This window comes from Nyctereutes procyonoides, unplaced genomic scaffold (genome assembly GCF_905146905.1).
Source record: "Nyctereutes procyonoides isolate TBG_1078 unplaced genomic scaffold, NYPRO_anot_genome, whole genome shotgun sequence".
In the NCBI taxonomy this organism is placed as follows: domain Eukaryota; kingdom Metazoa; phylum Chordata; class Mammalia; order Carnivora; family Canidae; genus Nyctereutes; species Nyctereutes procyonoides.
Genome location: NW_026575051.1, coordinates 55,229,599 through 55,243,849, shown reverse-complemented (window position 1 = coordinate 55,243,849; position 14,251 = coordinate 55,229,599). Strand labels below are relative to the sequence as shown.

Here is a 14,251-nt window from a genome sequence, read left to right as displayed (position 1 = left end):
ACAAAAGAAGATTGTCATTGAATCTACATTTGATAGTTTTTTCTGAAATGGGAAGAAAGATATACCGAAATTGAGGAACATGTTGAATTAAAAACATTTTCATATATACCCTGAAAACAGAAAAAAAAAACCATTTCACATCTACCATGAATGCTACTCAACACATACATAATAAAGAGAAACTTTAGGAGCAATTGAGATACCAAGATGCAGTCAATTAAATTTAATACAAAAAGAAGAAAGATTCTATGGCTATGTCAATTAGCATTTAACCAAAGAAACAAAACCGGTAGAAGATATTTCTTAAGAGATTTATTGCAAGAATTGGCTTACATGATTGTGGGACTGGCTAGACAAATCAGAAATCCCAAAAGGCAGGCCGTTAAGTGGAGCAAGCTAGAATTCACAGGCAGGTACTTAGCTGAAGCTGCTGCCCATAGGTGGAATTTTTTCCTCCTGGGAGAAACCAGTTCTACTTTGAAGGCCTTTCAACTGCTTGAATTAGGCCCACCCAGTTTATCTAGGATACTCTCTCTTAGTTAATGTGGATTGATCATGGACTTCAGTCACATCTACAAAATACCTTCATAACAACACTTAAATTAAAGTTTGATGGATTAACTGGAGACTGGCCTAGCCAAACTGACACAGCCAAAGACCATTACAATGGTGAAATCCAAATTTAAAATATAAAATCTTCCTATGATGCTATACTGTTAGTCCAAAAAACTCAGCCTGTGTTGACGTTATTAAAATGACCAAGATAAGCTTGTGGCAAAAGGTGGGATGCACATTCTGACTGCAGTATATTCAAATCCACATAATCACAGGACACAATATTTATCTCTGGTTTTCACTGCATCTATTTTGAAGCTTCCCAAAGGGGAGTAATAGTCAATTGATCGGAAAATTATGTAAACCAACTTCCTTTCTGTGTGAGCTTTCATTATTTATGATACTTGTCAAGGATGATGTCTTTTTAAAGAATTTGAAAACATTTACAGTTAGAACCAACTGTTAGCATAAAAGTATGCTAATAGTATCAGTAATAATGATTGGTGCCATTTTTGGCCACCTATATTAAAATACACTTTTTAAATTCACAATATTTTCTTCTCTTTCCAACTAAATAAACTATGTTGCCAGGAGTAACTTTGCAGGCATAGCTTGGATTCACAGCTTTGGCCTAATGCAGAAGTTCATAGTTTCCTACGCCACCCTGCTTCTATTATTCTCCGATAACAGAACGGAGTCCTTGGTGAGAAGAGCTTACTGAGCATGATACTGGATGATTACTACTCTCCATGCCCTAGGTAGTAAATAATCAGCAGCAAAACCTGTACACAAGGTTGTGGATATTAACATAAAACCTGGATTGATTTGTTCTTGGTTTTAAGTCATTAATCATATTTGGCTACATCAGAAAAGACACTGGTAAGCTGACTGGGCCCCTGGCACCCTTGGACACACCATCTCTCATGGCATACATAGAACCTTCATGGAATTTGCTGATGGCAGAAATTTTAGGGACACTTAGACATTTAGTACTTCCCTTAAACTGCATAGATCCCAGAATCCTTTTTGGAAAGGCTTTCACCTGGTGCACAATGGGGGTTCAGTTATACACTGATTTGCCTAACATACCAGTGTTTATAGTATAGCTAAGACTGGAGGTGAGCAGTTGGAGATGATGAAATCGAGGTCCCTGGAGTCCTTGTTCCAGCTTTGACACTCCTGCTGTGTCACCAGATCTCTCTCAGCCTGACATAAGATGACAGTGTTTTAAGATGCCCATTAACTCGTGATTGGTATAGTAATTAGAATTGCTTAATCAACTGAGCTCTGTACTGAGAAAGAAAGAAACTGTACCAAAAACCCATGACTGTAGTTTGTTGTTATATATTTATGAAAATAGGTTTTAAATTGTGTAATTTATCTTACTGACCATCTGTGAGAGTGCCTCTTTTAGAGGTTGTCAAATACATTATACCCTGATGAGCAGATGACAAAACAGTTTTAGAGCAACTAGATGACTTGCTCAAATTCCCACAGCAATTGGGAGGTAGAGCAGCGATTCAAACAAGCTGACCGCTCCCGACTTTAGAGCTTCTTCCATTTCACTTCGAGTCAGTGGGATTTCACCATCTCAGAGAGAACGCCCGGACAATGAGTTTGCAAGGTTTGGAAAAAGCAGCGATTGGGTAAGCAGAGGACAGATGAGTGGTCCTGGAAAGTATCTTAATTGCATGGGTGCATTTTTATTAGTAGAAAGAAGAATAATAGCATGTTAACATTTTAAAGAAAGCAATTTCTTTTCTTTCTTTCTTTTTTTTTTTTTTAGTTGTTCACCTGGGCTTTACCACTAAAAAAAATAAAAATAAAAAAATAGCTGAGCTCATGGACAAAGGAACGCAGGCAGGTCAATGTGACAAGGCCAGGAATTGCTACTTCCTGGTTGTATGCGCCAGCAGTTTGTTCTCACTGTGGACTTAAATTTCGGAGGGGGCCTGAACTGGGTCTGCATACCCTAAACTTGCTCTGGTAAGCATTGCTGTCACTCCTGTCCCTCTGGACCTATGCTGGAAGAACTCTTCCTTTGTGGATGCTGGGGACTCTGTGGGAAACCGTCAGCAGCCGGGGAATTTCCTTCTGTTCTCATCTCTTCTTCCAGGATGCTCATCTGATGAGCAGGGTACTGCAAATGGCACAGAAGACACTTCTCTCTGGCAGGAAGAAAAATGGCATTTTCATGTATGACTTCCCCAAAGGTATTTACCGTCTCAAAAATGATGATTAATTTAGATGACAAGATATCATAGTGTCCTGTTCATCTGTGTAGAGGCTACTATTTGTAAGCAATGGGTTGTGTTTGATATCTTGAGGGTAAAAGGCTTCTCAGGAAAACAAATATGCAATAAAAGCAGATGCTCAGTATGCACACTGAAGGGAAGTGTAGCAGTGTAATCTGACCAAGATGCAATGACAGCTGAAAGACAAAAACAAAAGACATCAGCTGGGTCTGATTTTCAGCCCCACCTTTCCCCCTTGAATTCATATGTTTCTAACCTGCTAGACATCAGGCTCCCTGAGGGCAGAGCACCGTGCTTGTTTATTTTGTTTATTGTTTACCCAGCACCTAGCATATGGTGGCTCACAAAAGGTAGTGGTTCCCAAAAGTCTGGAAATGGACCTTTTGATAATAGGATGTTGGTGGTAAAAATCATAATGGATTTACTCAAACAAAACAGCTTCTAAGTGGAAAGACCTGAGACCAGCACCCCGGTCTTCAGCCTCCAAATCCAGTGACCAGCCCACTATGTGGACCTGTTTCCTTGACTGAGGCTTCTCATCTGGTGGTTCTCAGACCCTGCAGCCAGGCTGGTTTGGGCGATGCTTGTAGAATGAATAGGGCTTCTAAATTTTTATTTGCTAAACCTGGCAACCCTCAGAATAGTACACATATGAATATAATTTTTTGACCCTGTGATGTGCAAATCACATCATGGAGCAGATCATCTGTTCCTCTTATTTGTAAGGTGATCTGTGACTACATCTTGTGGTCTTGACTAAATATGCTGGGGCTCAGTCTTCAAAGGAAGGAGGAGGACATGACTCATGGTGCAGCTGAGGAGCACAGGTACAGATGGGATGATAATAGCAAGAAAAGGTGTGTTTCTGTAACTGTTTTGCATGTCTTTTTGTTGGTAAATGAATGACGAGAGTGTATGGATAAGATGTATTCAATAACAACTCTATCAGGGAGATTTTGGTTGGGAAAAGTTTTCTATTGTTGGAATTAGACATCCATATGTTGAATGCCATTTGAACACTTGCAACAGAAATTCAGAGTTTAAATCACTTTTACCATAGTTTTGGCAGGACTGAGAACACATTTTTTTTCAGCTGTTCTTCCTGATGGGAGCTATAAATAGTTTTGGGGAAGTATATAATTATCTCAAAGTAGAAGCTAAAGATAAAAAGCTGCTTAAGATTTTAAAGGAACATTTAATGGTTATTATTATGTAACATTTATTAAGTATGCGCACTGTGATCATTGTCTTTGCCAGGAAGAAACTTGGAATAAAGAGTCAACCCAAGATGTGACATGTATAAATAGACCAAAAGGTATATTAACATGGTGCCAGAACAAAGGGTTGATTCAATAAAAAAAGAATTTAGGAGAACAAAAAGGCAGCCAAATCAGGATAATATTGTATAGAAATGAAGAAAACTTATATTTAGTAACAAATCTTTAAAATTACCGGTAATTTGAAACAAAGATGGCTAGTCACATAAAAACAGGTAACATTATGATGCACACATGAGGTAGTACTGTGTCTTTGATAGTTAGCTTAGACTTTTACAGATAAAAGGGGTCTACTTATTCTTTTCAATGATTTAAATACTAAATAAAGATTTAAGTACTAAATAAAGATCCACTGTTGGCTGAAGCAAGGTAAGTGTTATAAATAATGACTCGGGGCGCCTGGCTAGGTTCAGTGTGTAGAACATGTAACTCTTAATCTCAGGGTGGTGAGTTCAAGCCCCAGGTTGGGTATGGAGCCTACTTAAAAAAAAAAAAAAAGTAATACTTCGGTCATTAGCTCCTGGTTAAGACTGTTGCTGCTGTTTAATGCCCACAGAAAGCTCACAGCCAAATAATCTTATTAATACAGCCATGATTTATTGATACTGCTATATGATACAAATATTGTATCTGTATAAACATATAGTCTCTAATTCTTATAATAACTCCAGGATGTAGATATTATCATTCTATTTTATAAGCCCTTTAAGGCTCTAAGTGGTTCATTGAATTTTAAGTGGCCACAGGACACATAAAGTAGAGATACAAGAATTTAAACGCACATTGCGTGGACATTGATATTCAGGTTTCATCCTGTTGCAGTATCATTTATCCACCCTCTTACCTCTGCTTTCTTGTTTTCTTCACCTTATTTTTCCTTAATTCATAAAGGATTTTCCTTTAGAATCTCATTGTCCTATTTAACCTAGCTTGGCTTTGTGATTCATCCTGTTGCCTCTGGGCCTGCCCTCAGTTTGTCCTCAACACTCCTCCGGTCTTCTGGTCCTAAGCTTTGGTGATCTGTCTATGTTATCTTGGTGTATTCTAGGTTCAGCATCACTAAGCCCTCCCCAGTGGGAGGGCCTTTGCATATTTGCAAAGGTGGACCCTGCAAAGAAAACATGAATATTCTCATTATGTCTGAAGTCATGTGTTACTCATTTCCAAAGAAGCAGCAGAGGAAATGAACCAAAGATCCTTATTAAGCATTATTGGCCCTTGTCCTTAGAGAACTTGTAAACATAGGGCAGAAATCCTGCCAGATGGGCATACAGTTCCTAGAGGCCAGGGCAAACAAAAGACCTTTGAGATCTCAGTAATCCAAATGGTGGTAGTTTCTTTGTGTTGGGGTTCTTCCTGAGAAGAGGTTCAGACATGCGGACCACTAGAGACTGGCGAGATTTTCTGAGTGGGGAGATACTGAGGCTGGCAAAGTTCCTACAGAGACCTTTAACAGAAAGCTGGATGCCTCCTTCTCAGGAATGTTGAGATCATGGAACACCTAGAGGCTTAGGGCACTTGTCATAAAGTCCTGACGTCTCAGAAGCAGGGGACTTCATGGATATTTTCTCCCTTCTGCTTCCTGAGTGCTCATCTAGGAGCTTTCAACTGAATCCCAAAAGGGGCTAACAGTGGTATAGCGGAGTTTGAGGGTTAGGAATAACACTAGCGTGAAAACAGCAGGTTCTTTCTCTTCTGGAGAAGGATCAGTTACCCACAGTAACCTACTCAACAATTACTAGCTTACAGAAAAGTTCAAATATGAAGTGTGGATATGCTGAGGACTTGGAAGTAGAACATGAAACCATTATCAGTGTGTGGCAGGCACAGACCAAAGTTAAATAAAACAAGTTGAGGGACACCTGGGTGGCTCAGTTGGTTAAGCGTCTGCATTCGGCTCAGGTCATGATCCTGGGGTCCTGGGATGGAGCTCCATATCGGTCTCCCTGCTCAGCGGGGTGTCTGCTTCTCTTTCTCTTTCTGCCCCTCCTCTCACTCATGCTCCCCCCTCAAATAAATGAATAAAATAAAAAAAAAAGTTGAGAAGTGAACCACCTTTGAAAAATGGGGTTTGTATGAATGAAGCCGGTAGGTTGAGGCTTCAGCAAGCTAATGGAATGCAGAGTTGGTTGTGAGAGATGGGGCTGAAAGTGTCTGGATTTGCACAGTTCCTTTATACCTTTAGGTCTCCCTCTAAGGGCACCTGAGAAAAACAGACCTTTGCTGCCCTCACATCTCTGCCCTCAGCCTATACTGTATGCTCTCATTATCTTCAGGCTCAACAACCCAACTCACTCACAGGCCTCCTGGGTTGCTCCCTGTTATTTACTCTCTTGTGAATACCTTCCTCACTTGCCCCTGACTTTTGGGGATATTTTTCTAGCAGTTAGTTTTGCTTTCTTCTCACATTACAACTAGAATTCTCTGGCCATGCTTCCTCAGGTGACCCTGTAATCATCTCTCTTGGTCCAATACACTCTGGGTGTATTACTCTGGCCCCACAAATGTGACACAAACATCAATCTGTATATTCATTAATTTAGTGCTAGCTTTTGTGACAACAGACTCCTCAAATTAGTGGCTTAACACAAGAATGGTTCATGCTTTTCATATAACAACCCAATTCAGATGTTCCTGACTGGCTCCAAGTAATCACCCAGGAAACCAGGATGATAAAAGCTCTACCATCTTCAGCATGTGGATTCCATTGTGCCAACATCCAGCAGACTAGGTTAATGACGTATCATGCCTGGATGCCTGGGAGATTTTTATGGGCCTAGCCTGGAAGTGGTGTTATCATTTCTCCCCTAACCTACTATTGGATAGAATTCAGCCACATGGATACATCTTCCTGCAATATGTGCCCAGTTGAAGAAGAAGAGTTTTAGTGAAAACACAGGGTTTTCTGCCACAGTAGAGCCAGAAGTGACCCCTTTGTTTCTGGCCAGAGTATCCTAAAGAGAGGAAACCACTGGAGATGTTGGGATTCTCTTACTATTTGATAGTGGCCCAGTAGAGTTACCCCATGTTCAGGCCCAGCTTTCTTTTTGATCCTTTTAGAAGACAGATTTGCCTTGGCACAGGCTAATGCTTGGTATTCTTATGTCATTGATGAACTTTGTGCCCCAGGCTGCAAAATTTATTGGGAGGCAGAATGAGTGACAATCACTGATATAGGTTGGTGCCTGAAGTTGCCTGTATTTCAGATTCTTTTACCCCTAAAATACCATATTTCACATGTGTGTGTCTATGTAATAAGTCCATTTAGCTGATTGAAAGTACAAAGCCCCACCAAGATCTGAGTCAGAAGTTGTTGTTGTTGTTGTTTTTGTTTTTGTTTTTGTTTTTATAACCACTCCCGACTGGCTTGTTTTATTGGAGAAGGGCATGTGGAGTTAACAATGTGAGGACAGTTGGGATCTGAGGTTGGGGAAGAACAGCACCCCCTCCCCATACATGCCCACTGCCCCAAATAAAAAATAACCAACTATGGGAGAGCAGCTGAGATAGTGACTGAGATTGGGGAAGGGAACAGGGAACCTGGGGGAGGGGGGAGGCGACGGAAGAGACCATGCGTGTGCTAGGAGGGCCCAGATGCTGCAGCGGTATGAGTAACATGAGTATGAGTTTCTGTGTCTTCCACATAGGTCTATATAAATATATATAGAGAAATTGTTCACTTTTCCCTGCTCTCTGCTCGCCATGGTCCCAGCTCCTCTTTCCACATGAGGGCGAAGGGTAGGGGATGATGAGCAAGTCATCACCAAATTGCAGTCAGACCCACATCCATCCGCTTCTGGATCTTCTGTGCTATTACAGGATTCTTTAAGTGTTCACCAAGTGCCTGAGAGTCTTTTTGCATCTGCTCCAGGATAAGCCACATGGCCGGGTCACTCATTATCTGCTGCACCTCAGGGTCAGCCATGGCCCATCACTTCACATCTTCAAGGCCCGGTTGCACTGGGCCATCATTCAGCGCTGGTAACCATCTGCTGCCTCCTTATCGTTGGAGTCCAGATCTAACGCCTTCTGGTAGACATCCATGGCTTTCGTGTAGTCCTTCATTGCCTCCAGGGCAGCTGCTTTCCGGGTGTACCCCTTGATGAAGGCCAGCTCTAGCTGGATACATTCCTCACAGTCCTTGAGCGCCAGCTGAAACTCCAGGAGTTTGGTGTAGCAGGCAACTCAGTTGCTGTACAATTTGGCATCTTTTGGATTCCGTTTGATGGCTTCTGTATAATGCTTCACGGCCTGGGGATAGTCCCCTTTCTGAAAATATTTGTTGCCTTTGTTCTTCTCCTCCAAGGCCAGATCTGGGTTTATGTAAGCTGGCTGCTCTTGCTCCTTCAGAATTTTCTCTGCCTGTTGGCATTTCTTGAGCACATCTGGGTTCTGGTGCTCTGCCAAAGACTTGTTATAGAAATGGATGGTATCCTTGTACTTTTCTTCCTTGAAGTAGGAGTTGCCAATTCGAGCATAAGCTTTGGCAATCTGTAGATAGTCTTCTTGGTTTTCTTGCCCCACTTTGATGGCCTTCTCACAAAGCTGGCATTTACTGTAGTCACCCTTCTCGAAGTACACGGCTGCTTGATTGGTCATGTAAGTCATGTTGGTGGGGTCCAGGTCCTTGGCTCTGTCATAGTGCTTCAAGGCTGTGTCAAAGTCTTTCTTCTTGTAGGCTTCATTCTTCAGCTCTTTCTCTTTCAGCGCCTGCTTCTTACTCTCTGGAAGATCTTCTTCCATTAGCTCTGGCTTGGTGTCCTTTTTGGGAGGAGGTGATGGGGGGGGGGTGTTCCAACTTCCTCCTCCTCATCCATACTGCCCAGATCCACACCCAGCAGGACGCTGAGAGTAGTCATGATCTGGGGATCTTGCAGTTTCGTGGCCAAGTCAGATGGCTTGTTTCCCAGTTGCTCTATCAGCTCCTGGTAGGTAGGATCAGCAAGCAGCGTCCTTGTCCTAGGATCATTCTCCAATTTCTGGTACAGATTGGACATGTTGAAAGGGTTCATGAATTTCCATCCTGCCAACTGGACCTCCAATTCTGTAAGCCCTCTTTGAGCTGAGGATTATTTGCTTCATGTTTTAAACCCTCTTTGTAGGTTCGCTTGGCTTCTTCAAATCGGTTTAAGAACTCAAGGGCTGGGATCCCTGGGTGGCACAGCGGTTTGGCGCCTGCCTTTGGCCCAGGGCGCGATTCTGGAGACCCAGGATCGAATCCCACATCCGGCTCCCGGTGCATGGAGCCTGCTTCTCCCTCTGCCTGTGTCTCTTCCTCTCTCTCTCTCCTCTCTCTCTCTCTCTCTCTCTCTCTGTGACTATCATAAATAAATAAATTTTAAAAAAAATAAAAAGAACTCAAGGGCTGCAGTCTTCCTCGAATAGCCCGTGCCCCAGTTGGGCTTTAAATCCATGGTTTTGCAGCCATCCTCATAAGCCTTCCGGTAGCCCCTTTCTTGGCGTAGGCTGCGGAGTGATTGCTGTAGAGCACATGGTTCTGGGGATCTGACCTAATGGCCTCAGAGTAGCACTGCAGCGCGTCATCGATGTTGCCCGCACTCAGGGCCTTATCGCCCTTCTCTTTCAGCTCATTTACCTGCTCCATAGCCCAGCCGGAACCCCGTTGAATTGATTCCATCAGCTCCACGTTCCCAACCTCACACACCACCCAGAAGGTTTAATAAACAGTTTGATCCCTGTTTAGGAGATTCTCCTTTGTCCTTTGCTTTCCCCAGCTACATCTCAGTTGGATATGGGGAGAATGACCTATCTAACAGTATCATCTTGGAGCAATCAGGTTAGTAATGTTTTGGGGTCCTGGGAGTTGATTTAGAGATCAAAGCAACTTCCTTAACAATTTATGAAGCTTTCCACCTTCCACTCCCCTTTTTATTCCCTGAGTTCCATGGGCTAGGAACCCAGAGTCAGATTATCATATGAAAACATAGTTTTTGAATTGTGGGCATGAGAATTTCAATCTCTTAGCAGCTGGCCTTGCCTTAGTCTCAGATATGGGCTCTTGACTCTCAACTAAATGGCTTCCATTTTGCTCTCTGCCTAGGGATAAAATTAAGCCATAGCTGTGGTGAGAGTCACCAGTAATTTGCCTTTTGCTTGCAGGCTCCATCCCAGCTTTTTTGCAATTAGGTTAGTTATTCTCTGTCAGTCTAGAGTGCATAACAGCAGATATTTGAGGGGGAAAAGATCCCAATTTCGATCTCCTGGCACAACTTCCCCTGCCTTTCCTGGCGTGAATCTTAGCTGACAGGAAAGCAGTCCATTTTTCCAACCGTTTTCCAAATGGTTTCATTTCATTGGACTTTTAGCCATCTTGGATTGCAGGCCACAAGCAGAAATGGTCTTCATTAGCATATCCATACTTTTCATTCCTCTCCACTTTCACTTGGACTAGTTTTAGGCTAAGTAAATCTTTTCTTTGTAGGCTCTTCCAGAAAGCCACCATAAATAATACTCTCTGAACTCCTGTCAAGTCTTTTACTGGGGAAGCCACAAGAGGTGCATGGTCTCAGTCCCCAGGTACAAATAGAAGACAAAATATTACTTAGTTACCTTTTCCCCTATCTTTGTCTATTCCATCTTGTTTATCCATTACCTATACTATGCCACTTCCAGTTTCGTTTCTTTTCTTCTTTCTTTCTTTCTTTCTTTCTTTCTTTCTTTCTTTCTTTCTCTCTCTCTCTCTCTCTCTTTCTTTCTTTCTTTCTTTCTTTCTTTCTTTCTTTCTTTCTTTCTTTCTTTCTTTCTTTCTTTTCTCCTTTGAATTCAGTGAGAACTTTTTCCACTGCCAAGTGACAGAAAACCAAACAATCTGGTTTGGATTCAGGGAACATGCTCTACACTGTGGCCCCAAGTAAGTGGGCTAAAAGTAGAAGAAGTACATGGTTCTCTAGAGAGAAATTGGGGTACAATGACCAAAATGATGGTCTATGAATATCAGGATGTCAAAAAACAACAAATTTCCGTTACACTTGGTTTCTCAGCTGAGCTGCTGAATGCTACTGGAGACTATCACACAACCCTGAAGATTGGTGACATGTCAAGATTATGTTCTCCAGTTTTATTTTGACTTCAGCACTACTTAGCAAACTTTTCTCATTGCCCTGGTCATCTCTTTTATAGGTTTCAAAATGATTATTCATAAGCCTCACCATTATTCCTTAGACACAACTACCCATTCACCTTCAGCAGACAACCTTGCCTTTTACTTTGTGTGGAAAGTTGTAGAAAAAACCCTCTTGTTTCTACCTATGCAAACTTGTCTATATAGAAAGTACTTGGACTCCTTTCCTGCTCATGTGTCTTGCACTCCAGGCTTCTCCTTTATAGGAAGCCCTCAACTATCATTGCTCTCTCTCTCTCTCTCTTTCCCATATTTGCATAGTCTTCTCTCCACATGCTTTTCTCTCACAGGCAGAATTGGGTTTACCATAAAGCTAATGAAGCTTAAATAAACTTCAGGGCTTCACACTTGCCTGAACCCCTTTCAAGGCTTTGGGTGGAAATTTAACAATGTGTTCTCATGGTCATATGTATTTGTGCAATGTAAAAATATAAGATATATTAACAGTAATATTTATGCACAGGGTTTCTCATTTACTCCAAGGCCATTGTCTCTTTCTACTTTGATTTTCCTTCTGTCATATTTCCTTTGTGTTTGGGGAATTTTGTAAGTGTTTTGGGATCCAGATTGAATTGGGGACATACTAATTCTGGTTTAGTGGGATGCATATACAGAGAAGTTATTACTAGCAAATCTAGAGTAGGAATGGCTTCCAGGAATACTCCCACTCCCCACTGTGCTGACTCATGCCACACTGACATGAAGGTTCTGTATGAATGCATCTTTCAATGCTTGGCACCAGAAGTACGAGGATAATGGAGAAGAAATGATGTTTGAAATGTTTGGAGCCAGAAACTAATTGGTGCAAAATTCTTCCAATCTTCATATATGTAAAATTAGAAGTGGATAATTAAATTTTCATTGAAGCCTAGTAAAACAGATGTTCTCTTCCTGTTAGGAACATATTCAGTAATGCAGTAAAAAATCTAGCTTACATATATGTTTCTTTTGAGATGGGAATATGTGAAATGGAATTTATCAGAATTCCTGTGTTTTCAAGATGAAAACCTTTAGCGGTGTTACAGATGACAAGTATCTATACTGAAGTCTCATTTTATACTTTTGACCATTAATATATTTTTTAAAGATTTTATTTATTTATTCATGAGAGACACAGAGAGAAAGGCTCCCTGCACACAGCCTTGATGTGGGACTCAGTCCCAGAACCCTGGGGATCATGACCTGAGCCAAAGGCAGATGTTTAACCACTGAGCCACTCAGGCATCCCCTGACCATTAATATTAACAAATATTTTTTCTTATTGAGCAATAACATTAGAATAATGGCTGAGTTACCTTCTTGTTATCAATGATAAATCCTTTGTTATCTGTTCCCAAAGCATAGCACTATATACTCCATAATGCTTCTTATAGTTGTAATTGCTTCTTTGTTGCTTGCCTTTTCAACAGTGTAAACTCTACTAGGTAAGAACTGTGTTGCCATTGTTCATGTTTGACCATAATCATCACTTCTTTGTTCTATTTGCTAATGGAATCCTGTATTCTCTTCAACTCAGTTCATGTTCCTCACTAGACTGTCCTCATGCCCTGCTCCAGGACTATCCCTCATTGATCTAATATCCATTTTCTTTGTCCATGAATTTTTTAAGATTGAGAATGTGGTGCGATTTGGGCCAATGAGGCACAAGGAGAGATTTGACAGAAGCATTTACTTCATTTCCTAGGGAAGCAATTCTCTCTTTTTCTAGACATGTGATACTTAGAAATAAGTCCTATCCTTCCTATCAGACTATGGGTGGAGTCATTATATAGATAAAGAAAAAACCAAGAGAATCTTAGGAGTCCATGGATCATGTCACTCTTGAAAGCCGTATCACTGCTGGACCTCTGGTTATGTAGGCCAATAAAATGTTCTTATTTAAGGCAGTTTGAGTTGGGTTTTCTAGTATTGGTAGCCCAGTGCACCATATCTAAGCAATGTGATACTCTCTAGCACTCAGCAAAGGCTTATAGAATTGAATAGAAAATTCTTTCATACATATGGTACATGTATCTTCCTTGGTATATAGTCTTTTTTTCTTACCTTATTTGTTTTGTTTAATTTTAAGATAACAAACATTCATTTTTGATAGTCAAAGCAATATAGAACTATGAAAGAAAACTTTTATTCTCTACTTTCTTCTTATTTACACCTTCCTGAAGTAACCAGTGTTAACCATTGACTATGTGTACTTATGTATTTTCCTGCTTTCATAGGCCAATCTACATAGATATAACTCATTCTTGTTAATAACTACACACAGTGGCGGTATCTTGGTATATCTTGGCCCTGCTTAAATGTTTTATTCAAATTCTTTTCTGTAACTATATGTCTGCGCCTTTAACTGTTTCCTCATTGACTATTCCACCTTTGTTATGTCTCCAAATTTGGAGCATTAGAAGAAAACAGTGGTTGATGGAGTGGCTTAGACAATGTGAAGGGTTACATAAACTTTGCTAGTGTTATGGCATCTACTATAGTTTTACCATTTTGAAATTTAAGATTTATTTTTCTTTTCTTAAAAAAGGCAGGTTGTCCTTTCTTCTGCTTATTATAATAACTAGAAATGTTTTCCCTGTGTCATTTGCAAGAAACCACACCTAGGGGAGCAGCCCTAGGGAGGCATTACAGCTGCAAGTAATAAAGTAATGGTTTCATGAGGGTTCCAGAAATTCGATGAAATCCAGAAAGATCTAAAATATTAACCCTAACCCAGCAAATAAAGACTTGTATTCTCCCTTTGAAATGAAGATTTATCCCTTAGGTTGGTTGGTTTTCTTGTTTAACAGTAGTGGGAGATATAGACTATTTTCAAAGGCTCTATTAAATATTAACTCTGGTTGATTGAAGATAGTTTAATTTCATGCTAGTAGATATGCTATAGTTGAAAGTGTGAATAATAAATGACTTTATAATGATCAGTTCTCCTCACCTCCCTTCAAAGATATGCAAGAGTAAGAAACAGTGATTTTAAACTGAGGTTAAAATGAAAATTACTTGTACTCAAGGTGATACACAATCAA

At 40.7% G+C, this 14,251-nt stretch overlaps 1 pseudogene; it reads right to left on the bottom strand.

Annotated features, from left to right (window-relative positions):
- Positions 1-7,847: 7,847 nt before the first annotated feature.
- LOC129512413 (stress-induced-phosphoprotein 1-like) lies at positions 7,848-9,700 on the bottom strand (annotated as a pseudogene).
- Positions 9,701-14,251: the final 4,551 nt, after the last annotated feature.